This window comes from Protopterus annectens, chromosome 2.part1 (genome assembly GCF_019279795.1).
Source record: "Protopterus annectens isolate FY-2018-M chromosome 2.part1, PAN1.0, whole genome shotgun sequence".
Taxonomy (NCBI): Eukaryota; Metazoa; Chordata; order Ceratodontiformes; family Protopteridae; genus Protopterus; species Protopterus annectens.
The window spans coordinates 1,510,665,111-1,510,677,714 of NC_056729.1; the positions used below are offsets into that span (position 1 = coordinate 1,510,665,111).

General features: G+C 39.1%; 1 protein-coding gene across 2 annotated transcripts in view; it reads right to left on the reverse strand.

Moving 5' to 3' along the window:
- ARHGEF16 (Rho guanine nucleotide exchange factor 16) overlaps positions 1–12,604 on the reverse strand; it is a 1,345,157-nt gene that overhangs the window by 193,675 nt on the left and 1,138,878 nt on the right. The window lies entirely within an intron of this gene.

A 12,604-nucleotide genomic window follows, 5' to 3' on the forward strand; every position in this document is an offset into this window, starting at 1 on the left:
CTAAAATGGCAATTGCAATTAGAAGCATACAGGCACCTAGGACTAAACGACCATGTTAGTACTGCACCCATCCTGAAATTAAAAGCCTGGGGAGATGAATTAATAAAATATTTTTATTGGTTATTGTATGAAAGATATTTATGGCAGCTATATGAATTGATTTTAAAACAGTATAAGAAGCATGAATTACTGAATTAGTAAATTTATGGTTAGTATGCATTTTCTACAGGGATGTGTAAAATAGGGGGAATGTCACTTTAAAATTTTAAGAATCTGAAAAGGTTACATGACCCACTGAGTTTATTTAAATAGTTTTAGATTTGTTACATATTGTATCTGATGACATTTTAAAGGGTTTAAAACGAAAGCGCTTATATGCTTATTGGATTGTATTGAATTTCTTGGATTAAACCTGTGTTTTTTACATCTTGGAATTGGACTATTATTTCCAGCAACGTGCATTTTCAATTTGTGGTCTTGGAACTGTATTTTGTCACCTTCAATAACCACATCGCCACAACAGTCAGGAAATCCTTCTATGTGGCACACCTCATCACTAAGGGCTTTTCATACAGAAAAAAGGAGGTAATTGTCCCACTGTACTCATCCCTCATTAGACCCATTATAGAGTACAATGCCCAGTTTGGTATGTACCTCACAAGACATCTGCAACAGCTGGAAAGACATCAGAAATACCTCACTAAAAGAATCACAGGCCTAAAGCAGATGCCCTATGCTGACAGTCTAAAAAGAATCCAGCTGTACTTGGTGGCATATTGTCTACTCAGAGGCAATCTCTGTTTAACATACAAGGCCATGTCAAACCCTAAGCTGTTGGACATGCTCCACTTAAAGAAATCTCAATCCCTCAGAGCCACACGCTCCAGGGATCGAAACATTGTCATTACAATGAACAATACATGCTGGAGGGATAGATTCCTGACCCAGAGACTCCCCATACTCCGGAACAGACTGCCCATACATGTTAAGCACAGTGCCTCCTTGGCCCTCTTCAAAAGGAACCTTGACGATTGGATGGGAGATAGGAAATTCATCCCAGGGATCACATCAGCTGCCCTGCTAGACAGGGGTCCAGGGAAGTAAATATTTTGGGAAGAAATATCCAGGAAATTGTTATGGCTAGGCTTGTATAGGCAGATAGCCTAGTACCAACCTATGAACCATATGAAGATGTGTTCTCCACAGCTACATGCAGTACTCCATGTGAGGTATTACTTATGTGGCATACAGCTCGAAGAGTTTTCATCTGCTATTCATGCTTTCCTTATGTAGATTAGCATCATTTCATCTCTCACTTAGTAGGCACAATGCACCTCCATATTTGAGGTATCAATAATAATAGTGGCAAGGACTTTCTTCAGTGACCTCTACTTTTACATTGTTATACTTGTACTAGGTTACTTTCTCTGAGTATAAAATGATAAAATTCTTCATTGTGAGCCAAGGCTGCCAATTTCCTGCATAATTTTGCACTTGTTATGTATGACATTTCTTCTCAACCCTTACCAAGATGTCCTCACAGTTACAAAAACACCACAATACCATGTACACTGAATCACATTTTTGATTAGAAAACAAACTGCAGACGGGAAAACAAGAAGAGAAGCAACACATTAAAAAAGCTGGCCAAGGTGCAGCAAGAAAAGGGAGTGACTTTATGGTGAAAATTTTTAAACACTTTTATTAGATTGTCACTTAAGACATAGGTACAAATAAATAGGCTCATAGGTTAGTACTAAGCTAACTGCCCTTGCGAGCCATTTTTAAGCCTAGCCAATTATCCCTTGTGAGACTCAAACCCTGCACCTTGCATTTGTAAGGCAAACATCTTAACCATTAGGCCACCCTCCCAACAAAATGAATCAAAAAGAAAACCAACCATATTAACATTTTAATTTACATGCATTATACATTACATATGTGGTCTTCCTTTTTAACAATTTTCCGACACATTAACATTACATACATTGCTCAGTTTCTGCCTTCCCTAAACCTCCTCCTAAACATTAGTCTACATTTATTGTTCCCACAAATTCCATTTACTTCTATGCAACTTGCTCCTTATTTTTCCTAAGGATCCCACCTCTAGTTATTTTCTCTCTTTTTACAACATTCAGTATTTCAATTACAGATGATTTAGATTTTGACTTTGATTTTCTAGAAATTGCTTTTTATCAGCAAATAGCATTAAATTTAGCAAGGCCTTAATACATCTAGGCAATTCAAACTGTGTCCTAGCTCAAAAGAATAATTTCCTTAGTTGCAGCCATTTGCTCCCCAAAATTTCAGACATACTCTGCAGGGAATTTTTAAAATCTACCAATTAGTTACATTTTCAAAGAACATGTTCTCAGTTCAGCAATATCCATATTTATGGAGAAATTATAAAATGAAGTACTTAGCAGTATGGATTAAAAAGGATTCTAGTGTGGCAGTTAAGGATATGTGGGAAGAGACTAAACAAAAGATAATACAAAAACTTAGTAACTGGAAGCTCTGTTAAATGGCTATGAATAGCAAGATATAAGCAATTAAATGTTTTTAGTTTCTTTAGTTTTATACACAGGTCAGGCATATAAATGGCTATGAATAGCAAGATATAAGCAGTTAAATGTTTTTAGTTTCTTTATACACAGGTCAGGCATATTTTTATCAACCAGAGGAGAGGTTGTGGATAAATTAATAGAGAGCTGAAGGATTTTACCTGGGAGGGGAAGACGGCAAGAGTCAGGTGGGATAAGCTAATTCTTCCAACTGAACAAGGCGGTTTGGTATTACCCAATTTGAAGGGGTATTTCAGAGCTACACAGTTAAGGCTCCTACACACAGCACAAGCAGAAACCTATAATTCAAAGTGGAAAGGGATGACGAAACAGGAAGAAGCTCAAGAAAGAAGGATAGGCTGGGATTTTGGATGAAGCTCCTTAAGGAAAATAACAATAACCATACAGAATATTATATTCATAACGTAGCAGAAAATATTCTAAGAACTAAGCCAACACGGGAAAGGAGATTCTGCCTAGTGGGATGACTACAATTAGGGATGCAGACAATTAAAGGGGACTACAATTTAATGTTGAAAACTGACAAAAGAACCAGGGTATTGGGAGCAAATAATTACACAGGGAAAGGTAACAGAATGGGAATAGGCCAAGAATTTATGTGGACTGCAGGCTAGAGATCTAGAGATTATAGTTAAACAGAAAGAATTAGGGGGCTCCTAAGCAAAAGACCAGCACTGGTCAAGTTTTCAGTAGAATCTAGAAGAGAAGCTGCTGTTAAAAACGGAATAATTAGTAGAGCACACAAAATACTGCATGATTACTATAATAATCAATCAGAAGAGGTTAGAAAGGATCAGGAAGAGAGACTGGATAAGCAATTCACAAAGAACCAATGAGGGATATATGTATGCTTCCGAAATATGCAACAAAGTCTAGAAGATTTAGGATATTTGCTTGGAAGTGTTTTTGCACAGGTATTTTTATACCCCAAGTAGAATCCAAAGACTTTTTCCTCAGGTAGACAGCAAATATTACAGGTGTGATAAGGAAGAAAGATGTAATTGAGAACATTTTATTTCATTTTTACTTTATTTAACATTTATTTACTGGGAAAGTTTGACTTAGAATGAGTCAACTTTCAGCGGAGGCCCAGGGAGAAATGCTCCAGACGCATGTCTTTGTAATGTGGGAGGAAACCAGAGCATCCAGTGGAAACCCACACAAACGCAGAGAGGAAATACAGACTTTGCACAGAAGGCAACCCAGCCAAGAATTGAAAGGGAGGACCTCTTGCTGTGACGCAACAATGCAACACTCTGCACCACTGTGCCATCCAAACCTATTTTCTGGGTGTGTAATGAGTTAGCAGACTTCAAAGATTCCCCAGAGACTGTTCTGTCAGATATAGTGTGTGAGCAAATTGGTGCAACTAAGGACATTTTTTTTTAGCTATGACACAGAATCGGAATTGCATACACATAGTAAGGCCTTGCGGAGTCTAACTACGGTGACTGCAAAGTCTAAACCAACTTTACTAGAAGTAGTGAATGCAGTAACCGATATAACAACAGCAACTGAGATTTGCAGAAAAGGGTGGGAGCAAATTACATAAATGCAGAGAAGGAACAAGGTGCGATGCCCACCAGCGCTACCAATAAGTGTCATCCCCATGCTGGGGCAGTAATGAAGGAGCCTGAATCCTCACCACTGACAATGGAGAGGGACGTGCACTTGGAATATGAATGGATACACTTAGTATTTCCAGATGCAGACCTCTCTGCATCAAGTACAATTTCCCTTAAGTGCACACAGGGAACACACTCAGCCTAGGGTGTGGATTGTTCTGTATCTGTCTCCCTCCAGGTCCCCAATAAGACTCCCCACTGGTACAGCTGTAGGTTTAGGTCCCAAGTTGAGTGTCCAAGTGAAGTCCTCCAGCACCCTGTCTGTAAACCAGTGCTTTGTGTCCCTGCCCCAAGTAGTTGACACACACACACACACACACACACACACACACACACAGATTTGATTTGCACATGTGAGCGTGCGCGTGCACACACACCTGGGAAAGGCTGGCACAGGTTTACTGGCTATGCCCCCTTCTGCCCAGACTATAAGGTAGTTATCACCACCACCCACCACCAGACATTCCCCAATCAGCTACTCCAAGGCCCTTAAAAAAGGATGTCCAATTATACTGTGTAATATGAATACTAATTCAAATGGTACTAGTTCACAAAGATGGTTAGGTCTTCTGGAGCGGCCCACACAGTGTCACCAAATAAATTATAAGTACTCTCAAAGGTTAGATGCTTGTTGCAAGGACCAGCCACAGTAAAAGTTTTAAATATATTTAATAATAAATAATAAAACAACATGAAAATACTGAATATATATTCACAATAAACCACAGAGTTCAAATCACAGAAAACATTTAAATTAACAATTGATGGACAGACTCATATAAAGAAAGAAAAACACTGTCTAGACCAAGCTTCACTATATTCCTGATTGAATCTAAGAGAATTACTTTTCCCTAGTTAAATTACTTACTACCAGAAGGCAAGATGCTGTGGGTGAGGGTCCTTCTAGTCAGACTTCCCAAACAGAATACTCAATACACTGAGATTTCATAGGTTCATAGGTTGGTACTAGGCTATCAGCCCTTGGGCCTATGTAAGACTAGCCATAACAATTCCCTGGATATTTCTTCCCACAATATTTACTTTTCTGGGCCCCTGTCTAGCAGGGCGACTGACATGATCCCCAGGGTGAATTTCCTATCTCCCATCCAATCATCAAGATTCCTTTTGAAGAGGGCCAATGAGGCGCTCTGCTTGACATGTATGGGGAGTCTCTGGGTCAGGAACCTATCCCTCCAGCATGTTTTGTTCATTGTGATGACAAGGTTTAGATCCCTGGAGCGTGTGGCTCTGAGGGATTGGGATTTCTTTAAGTGGAGCATGTCCAACAGCTCAGGGTCTGACATGGCCTTGTATGTTAAGCAGAGATCACCTCTGAGAAGACGATATGCCACAGAGTATAGCTGCAGTTTTTTTAGATGTTCAGCATATGGCATCTGCTTTAGGCCTGTGATTCTTTTAGTGAGGTATTTCTGTGGCCTTTCCAGCTGTTGCAGATGTCTTGTGAGGTACATACCAAATGGGGCATTATACTATATAATGGGTCTAATGAGGGATGAGTACAGTGGGACAATGACCTCCTTTTTTCTGGATGAAAAGCCCTTAGTGATGAGGTGTGCCACATAGAAGGATTTCCTGACTGTTGTGGCGATGTGGTTATCGAAAATGAGACCACCTGTGTCCCAAAGTCTCTCATCACACTTTCAATGTTTAGTGTCCTGCCACCTATGTGGAAATTCATGGGTACATGTTTTTTTCCAAAGGGGATAACTATACATTTCTTGGCATTAAGCTTGAGCCCATGGCTCTGGCACCAGGCATCTGTTTCTGTAAGGCCATTTTGTAGAATATCCACATCATTTGGGGATTCAATAATGGTTCCCAGTTTGCAGTCATCTGCAAACTTTGTTAGCCAGAGTCCCTTAGTGTTGGCCTGTACTTCAAAGAAGTAGATGCCAAACAAGAGCGGTCGAGGACTGAACCCTGAGGTGCTCCACTTGTCTGGAGCTGGATTTGGAGTCAGCTACTTTTACAGTCTAGGTTCTGTCAGTAAGCCAGTTGGCAATCCATCGAGTGACGTCGGGATTTATGCCCAGCTTAGTAAGATTATCTATGATTCCAGAGTGGGGGATGGTGTCAAAGGCCTTGGCAAGGTCCAGATAGTCTGTGTGGACCGCCTTACCCTCGTCCACAGCTCTGGAGACTGATTCGAAGAAGTCAATCAGATTCAGGAGACGAGATCGGCCTTTCACAAACCCAAACTGGGTGGGATAGAGTGTTTTAAGGTTGTCAATGTCTTTGTTTATAAGTTCCATGATAATGCGTTCCATGCCCTTGCAGATCAGGCTTGTCAGACTGATGGGACGGTAGATCCAAGGCGGATCCTCCCTTGTGGAGCGGGATAACTGTAGCTGTGCGCAACTCAGTGGGCACGAAGCCTGAGGTGAGGCTATGATTAAACATGACACTTAGGTGAGGTGTCAGTTCATTTTGTAGTTCATGTAGTACACAGCCTGGGATATCATCTGGTCTCATGGATGCTGTATTCTTAGCTCTGGAGAGTGCAGTTTCTATCTGTGTGGCCGTGATTATCAGAATTTGGCAATCTTTTGGTATTGAGATGGGCCCTTTAGGGGGGTGAGAGGGAGTGAAGTTGGCACTAAATCGATCTGCCAGTTTATTGGCAATATCCTTGGGATCAGTATATTTAATGCCATTCTGCTGTAGCTCAGAGCAGATCTGAGCATTGCCATTTAGATTCTTGACATAACTATAGAATGCCTTGTGGTTGGGTCTTTGGAATCTTTGGCAATTTTATTTTCGTAACTAGCTTTTGAGGATTTTATGACGGATCTCAGCTTCTTACTGAGGCTGGTGAGGGAGTTTTTTGCATCCTGGAATTTTCCTCTTTTTTGCAACAGTTTCTTCCTTCCTTTGTATAGTTTGTTCATAGCAGGGGACCACCAGATTGGCTTCCTTTTTTTGGAGAAGAGCATCTTGGTTCTATTTGGGATGGCACGATTCATGCACGAGTGGATGTGCTCGTACAGTGCCTTAGTGTAGGATTCTGCAGTCGAACTTCCAGATCCTGTCTGCATGGGTGTTGTGAAGTTCGTCACTTCTGACTTCAGTAGCTTGAAGCTGGCTTTAGAGAAGTTTTTTAAGGAGGTTTCCTTACTGGAGGGTGGGGGGGGGGTGGGATGTGGATGTCAAGGGTGATTTGCTTATGGTCAGACTTGACCAATGAGGGGGTGACCACTGGTGTGTAGCATCTATCTCCCATGTTGGTAATGACCAGGTCTAGGATATTGGAGCCCCTTGGTGGGACAATGGATTAGTTGATCCAGGGCGTTGGAATTTATGAATTCCAAGAACTGTTGGGAAAAGGAGTCGGTACCCAAGTAGTTTTCCAAATTAATGGCAGGGTAGTTGAAATCACCCAGTATTAGGGTGTTTGGTTGTATCTTAATATTTTTCAGTATGTTTAGAAAGGTGTAGTGAGAATCTTGGGGCATGGTGGGGGATCTGTAGCAAGCTACAATTTGGATTGCAGTCTTACCTAGTGTTAGTTGCACCTGGAGACTTTCAGATGCATTGTGTTGGGCAACTAGCCTGGAGGTGTGAATATGGACACTCCTCCACCTTTAGTGTTTCGGTCTTGGTTTTGTGGCCAAAAAGTGTGGTAAGAATTGTAGCCTGGTATTGCAGGGGTGCTCCCTGGAGCCTTGAACCAGGTCTCAGTTACTGCACAGATATCGATGTTCTCCATTTTTAGGAGTGCCTCGAGAGAGTCCATTTCAGAGCTGGAGAACACTCCTCTAGCATTAGATATGCAGTACAATGCTCACCAGTCCCACTGGTAGGCAGTAGGACTTCCCTCTACCAAAGCAAGGTCTGGATAGCTCTGAGCACAGAAAATAAAGTGCTGTGATAAGCAAAGCCTGAGATATGGACTGGCTAGAAAAGGTGGGAAACGAGCAAACAAGATAGTATTTTTTTTTTGTTGAAACAGGCTAAACAATGCAATAATACAGTAAACAAACATAGAAAAGGCTAACATACTTGAGTGTGTAGTCCACAGTAAATGCAATTAAAACTCTACAAAATTAGCAATTTAAAACTTTTTAAATGAAGCAAGGCAAGTGCACAACTGAAAAACGATTTAAGAGGCAGTAACACTAGCTAGTCTACATATACAGAGAAGTCTATATATACAGAAAAGCAGCTAAAAAACACAAACACTTCAGATGCAGTGCAACCTAGAGCACTTGAGTTGTAGCAATATTAAGGCAATTACAGTTATAATAAATGCTCTAAAATATACTCTATATTTCCAAAATGTTTGAGAAGCACAGTCAGAACACAAGGAGAATTCAGGCAAAAAAATTATTTTTTTTTTTTGAAAGGGAAAAAGGAGAAACAGAAGGCCTTATCAAATGTTCTCTCTGTATTAGGTAGAATGAGCTAATGACACTAGACTGGGAGGAGTGTCCCAGATCAGATTTACAGTAGGGGTGGGCAACTGCAAAGCCACCAAGTATAACAGCAAAACACCAACTAGGAGGGTAGGGACAATACTAAAGCTATTAGCCTACAGACAGTAAGCACTACAGAAAGCCACAAAATGAAAGTTTTTAAACAGATAAAGATTTGTAAAAATACAGAATGCTTTTGACTGCAAACAAATCAGTTACCTGTGCAGATTAGTTAATAGTAAAATACACTCAAAAACTAAACAGCAGGCAATAAAAGTGCTATATATAAATTGCTAGAAACAATAATCAGTATAAATAATCAAAAAACAATACTTGTATATCTCAGCTAAGAGTTGTAGACAACACCTCTCATCCACTCTCTGAAATATCTAAAATATAATTTCCAAGAGGGCTGACAGAATGACCCCATCTGGTCATCTAACTCCAGGTTCTCATAGTATTCCCCTTTGAAGCTGAGACAGGAATTTAGCATAGACAGCTACAATACACATCTAAATGTTCATGAAAGTGCCTGGGGCCTCCCCTCTTTTCACTGAGCTAATGAACAAAGGCTCTTTCCCAGACCCAACATCTCCAGTCCTATTCAGCACTGTGGGGTGAAGTTTTAATGGTTTAACAGCTTATTTACATTTCCCTTGTTTTTCTTAATGTTAATCTTTGCTGTCCCAGTGCCCTCTATTAAAACATATACATTTAATTCAGTTACAATAATACATGTACATTTCTTTTCATTTCAGCAGGATGCACTGTTGATACATTTTAACAGAAGCAAAACCTCACCAATACATTTTCAGCACAAGCATGTGTGTAAATCAGTTTGATATACAAATGGCATACAGTTCTAATACATTTGTAACACAAGCATCTTGTATAAATCAGTTTGATATTCAAAGGACATATCATTCTTTAACAAACTCCAGCTGGCTATGCTGGCACTTTCCCATATCATCACACAAGGTTTAAAAGAAGGCAGGGTTTGAATGAGCTATATAATGTTTGACTGACAACTGTAAGTGGCACATAATGCTTGCAACTAAAATGATGTCAATATGGTTTGTTTTCATTTATATAAATATATGATTGCCAGTGTCATATGTGATAAAAGATGTTTCTTGTTAAAAAGAACACGTTCTCAGTTACGTCTCTCTTTCTCATCACACTTCCGGTATCTGCTATCTACTGGAAAAAATTCTCTGAGGTCTACTTAGGATATAAAAATAGATAAACCATTTGGACTTTACTGCATACTTGGGAGCCATGCATTATTATGGAACTAGTGTTGTTGGTTGTCTGAAGAAGTTCTGATATTTATCATTTACTTTTGTTTTGGTGAATAAAGCAGTGTTTTTACAACTTCTGGTACTAAGTACATTGGATCGGATTATTACCAACAGTTACCTGAATTTTTGTACCTGCATGTGCCTAGCCTTTGGAGCTGACTTACCAACATTCTTTTCTTAGTTTTCTGTGTGGTTTCTTTTGGTTGCTAGCCATGCATTATTCATTTGTAAATAGCTTTTCCAGTCTCTCTTCCCAAGCTTTTCTACCCTCCTCAGAGTCTTATAATTGTACAATATTCAATATGACCTGCAAATTATCCCTTTTTAACATCAGCTTCTATTCTAGACTCATCTAAAATGTCTACCAGAGCTGGTCTTTCACTCAGCACGTTCATATCCATTTCTCTTTGTCTGCACTATGACATCAGTCCCTGGAAGGGAAGGCAGTCTCTTCCTTGCAATCCAAATTTCTGCTTGGCCTCATTCCACTCTATTACCTTTTCCTCTCTAGTTACATGCTCCCAATACCTTGGTTCTTTTCCCAGTTTTCCTCAGTAAATTCCAACTCCCTTCTTGCCCATATTCTACCCACCAACTTGCAGTCATCCCCAATGGCAAAATATCCTTTCCCCATTCTTCTGGTGGCTTACTTCTTAAAAACCTTTTCTGCTACTTTATGAATAAAATATTCTGTACAGTTATTATTCTCCTTAAGGATCTGCATCCCAATCCTACTCTCTCCTTATTTCTTGAACTATCCTTACATTTCATGATCACCATTCCTTTTCACTTTGACTTACAAAGCTCAGCTTTGCTAACTCTCTCTCTCTCTCTCTATATATATATATATATATATATATATATATATATATATATATATATATATATATATATATACACACATATATATATATATATATACACACACACACACACACACATTATTATTATATATATATATATAGATATACATATATATATATATATATATATATATATATATATATATATATACACATACATACACATATATATTGTATATATGCCTTAACTGTACAGCTCTAAAACATCCACTCACATCAGGTAACCCAGGGTGTCAATTTAATTCACTAAATTATTGCCCTATTCTCATTCTAAATTCCTTCAGCTTTTATTTAAATATCATCCATACTTTTGCCTCTGGTTGATAAAAATATACCTGACCTGTATACAACACAAAAGGGACCAAAACATTTTCATTTCTTGCTATCTTATTATTCATATCCACAAATAAGAGCTTCCTGACCATTTTTGTTTTGTCACTTCCCCACATTCTTGGCTGCCATAACAAAATAATTTTCAGTCTATCTAAATATTTCATCTTTTCATGTCCTCATAAATATGGGCATTGCTGAACCAATTCCTGTGTGGGTATGCAATTTATCACCATTGCCTTTCTTTCATTTGCATTAATTTGCCTTTCTTTCATTTGCATTAATTTTATATGCAGAAAAGATATGAAACTGTCTCAGAATGCTCCACACCTGCTGAAATACTAATAGCAAACCTCAAACCCAAAGACTTTACTACCATCACAATAGTAGCCATATACATTCCACCAGAGGACAACATCCCCTTAATGAAAACTATGCTGTCATATCTCTCCCTAAATTTCCCTAATGATACCATCACCCACCTCACCAAACCACACCAGCTTATCACATACCGCCAACTTTCAACCTTTAACACAAACACTTAAAACCCTCCTCTCTAGAATTAACTGGAATTTCCTTACTCAGTTCCCATTCAGTGAAGCAGTAAATGCCTTCAACTCAACTTTCCTAAATATTTTAAATTCTCTAGCTGCATCAAGAAAAAAGGCAAACATTTCACCCTGGCCAACTAAAACCACCCGTATCTTTATGAAATCCAGAGATAGGGCATGGAAAACATGGGTACAAACCAAAGTATAAAGAACTTAGAAATAAGACAAAAAAAAATTATCAACCAAGACAAAAAAGACTTGTTATAATCCCACAAAAACATTAAAATCTGATCCAAAAAAATTCTGGAATGCTATAAACCAAATACTACATCCAGGTAGCCCAACTTCACCAAACTCATGTCCTGACAAATCACCTGAAGAAACTGGCCAACACCTTCAACACCTACTTTATCAAATCCATTTTCAAACTACTTAACGCCAATCTCTCAACAAACAACACTTCAAACCTCCCTGTACACGCCTCAACCACTATCTCAGTAAACTCCTTCTCTCTCAAATCTGTCTCCACTGACTATATCAGAACTCTACTCTCAAAGCTCAAACCATGCTCTGTATCAGCTTACAATATTCCTTCTTACTTTCTCTGGATTGCTGCACACTCCTTTGCTATGTCTGTATTTATACTAATAAATCGCTCCATCTCTGAGTCTAAAGTTCCCTGTATCTGGAAACAGTTTTACACGCTTCCAATTCATAAAGGAGGTAACTCCACAGAAATATCTAATTTCAGACCTATTACTATCCTCTCCCCTCTCTCCAAAATCCTTGAGACATCTACACACAAACAAGTTATGCATTATCTCCTACAAGAAAAACTTCTCACTCCAGCCCAGCATGGCTTCCATTCCAAGCATAGTACAACCACAGCTCTACTATAACCATTTCTCAACACCTT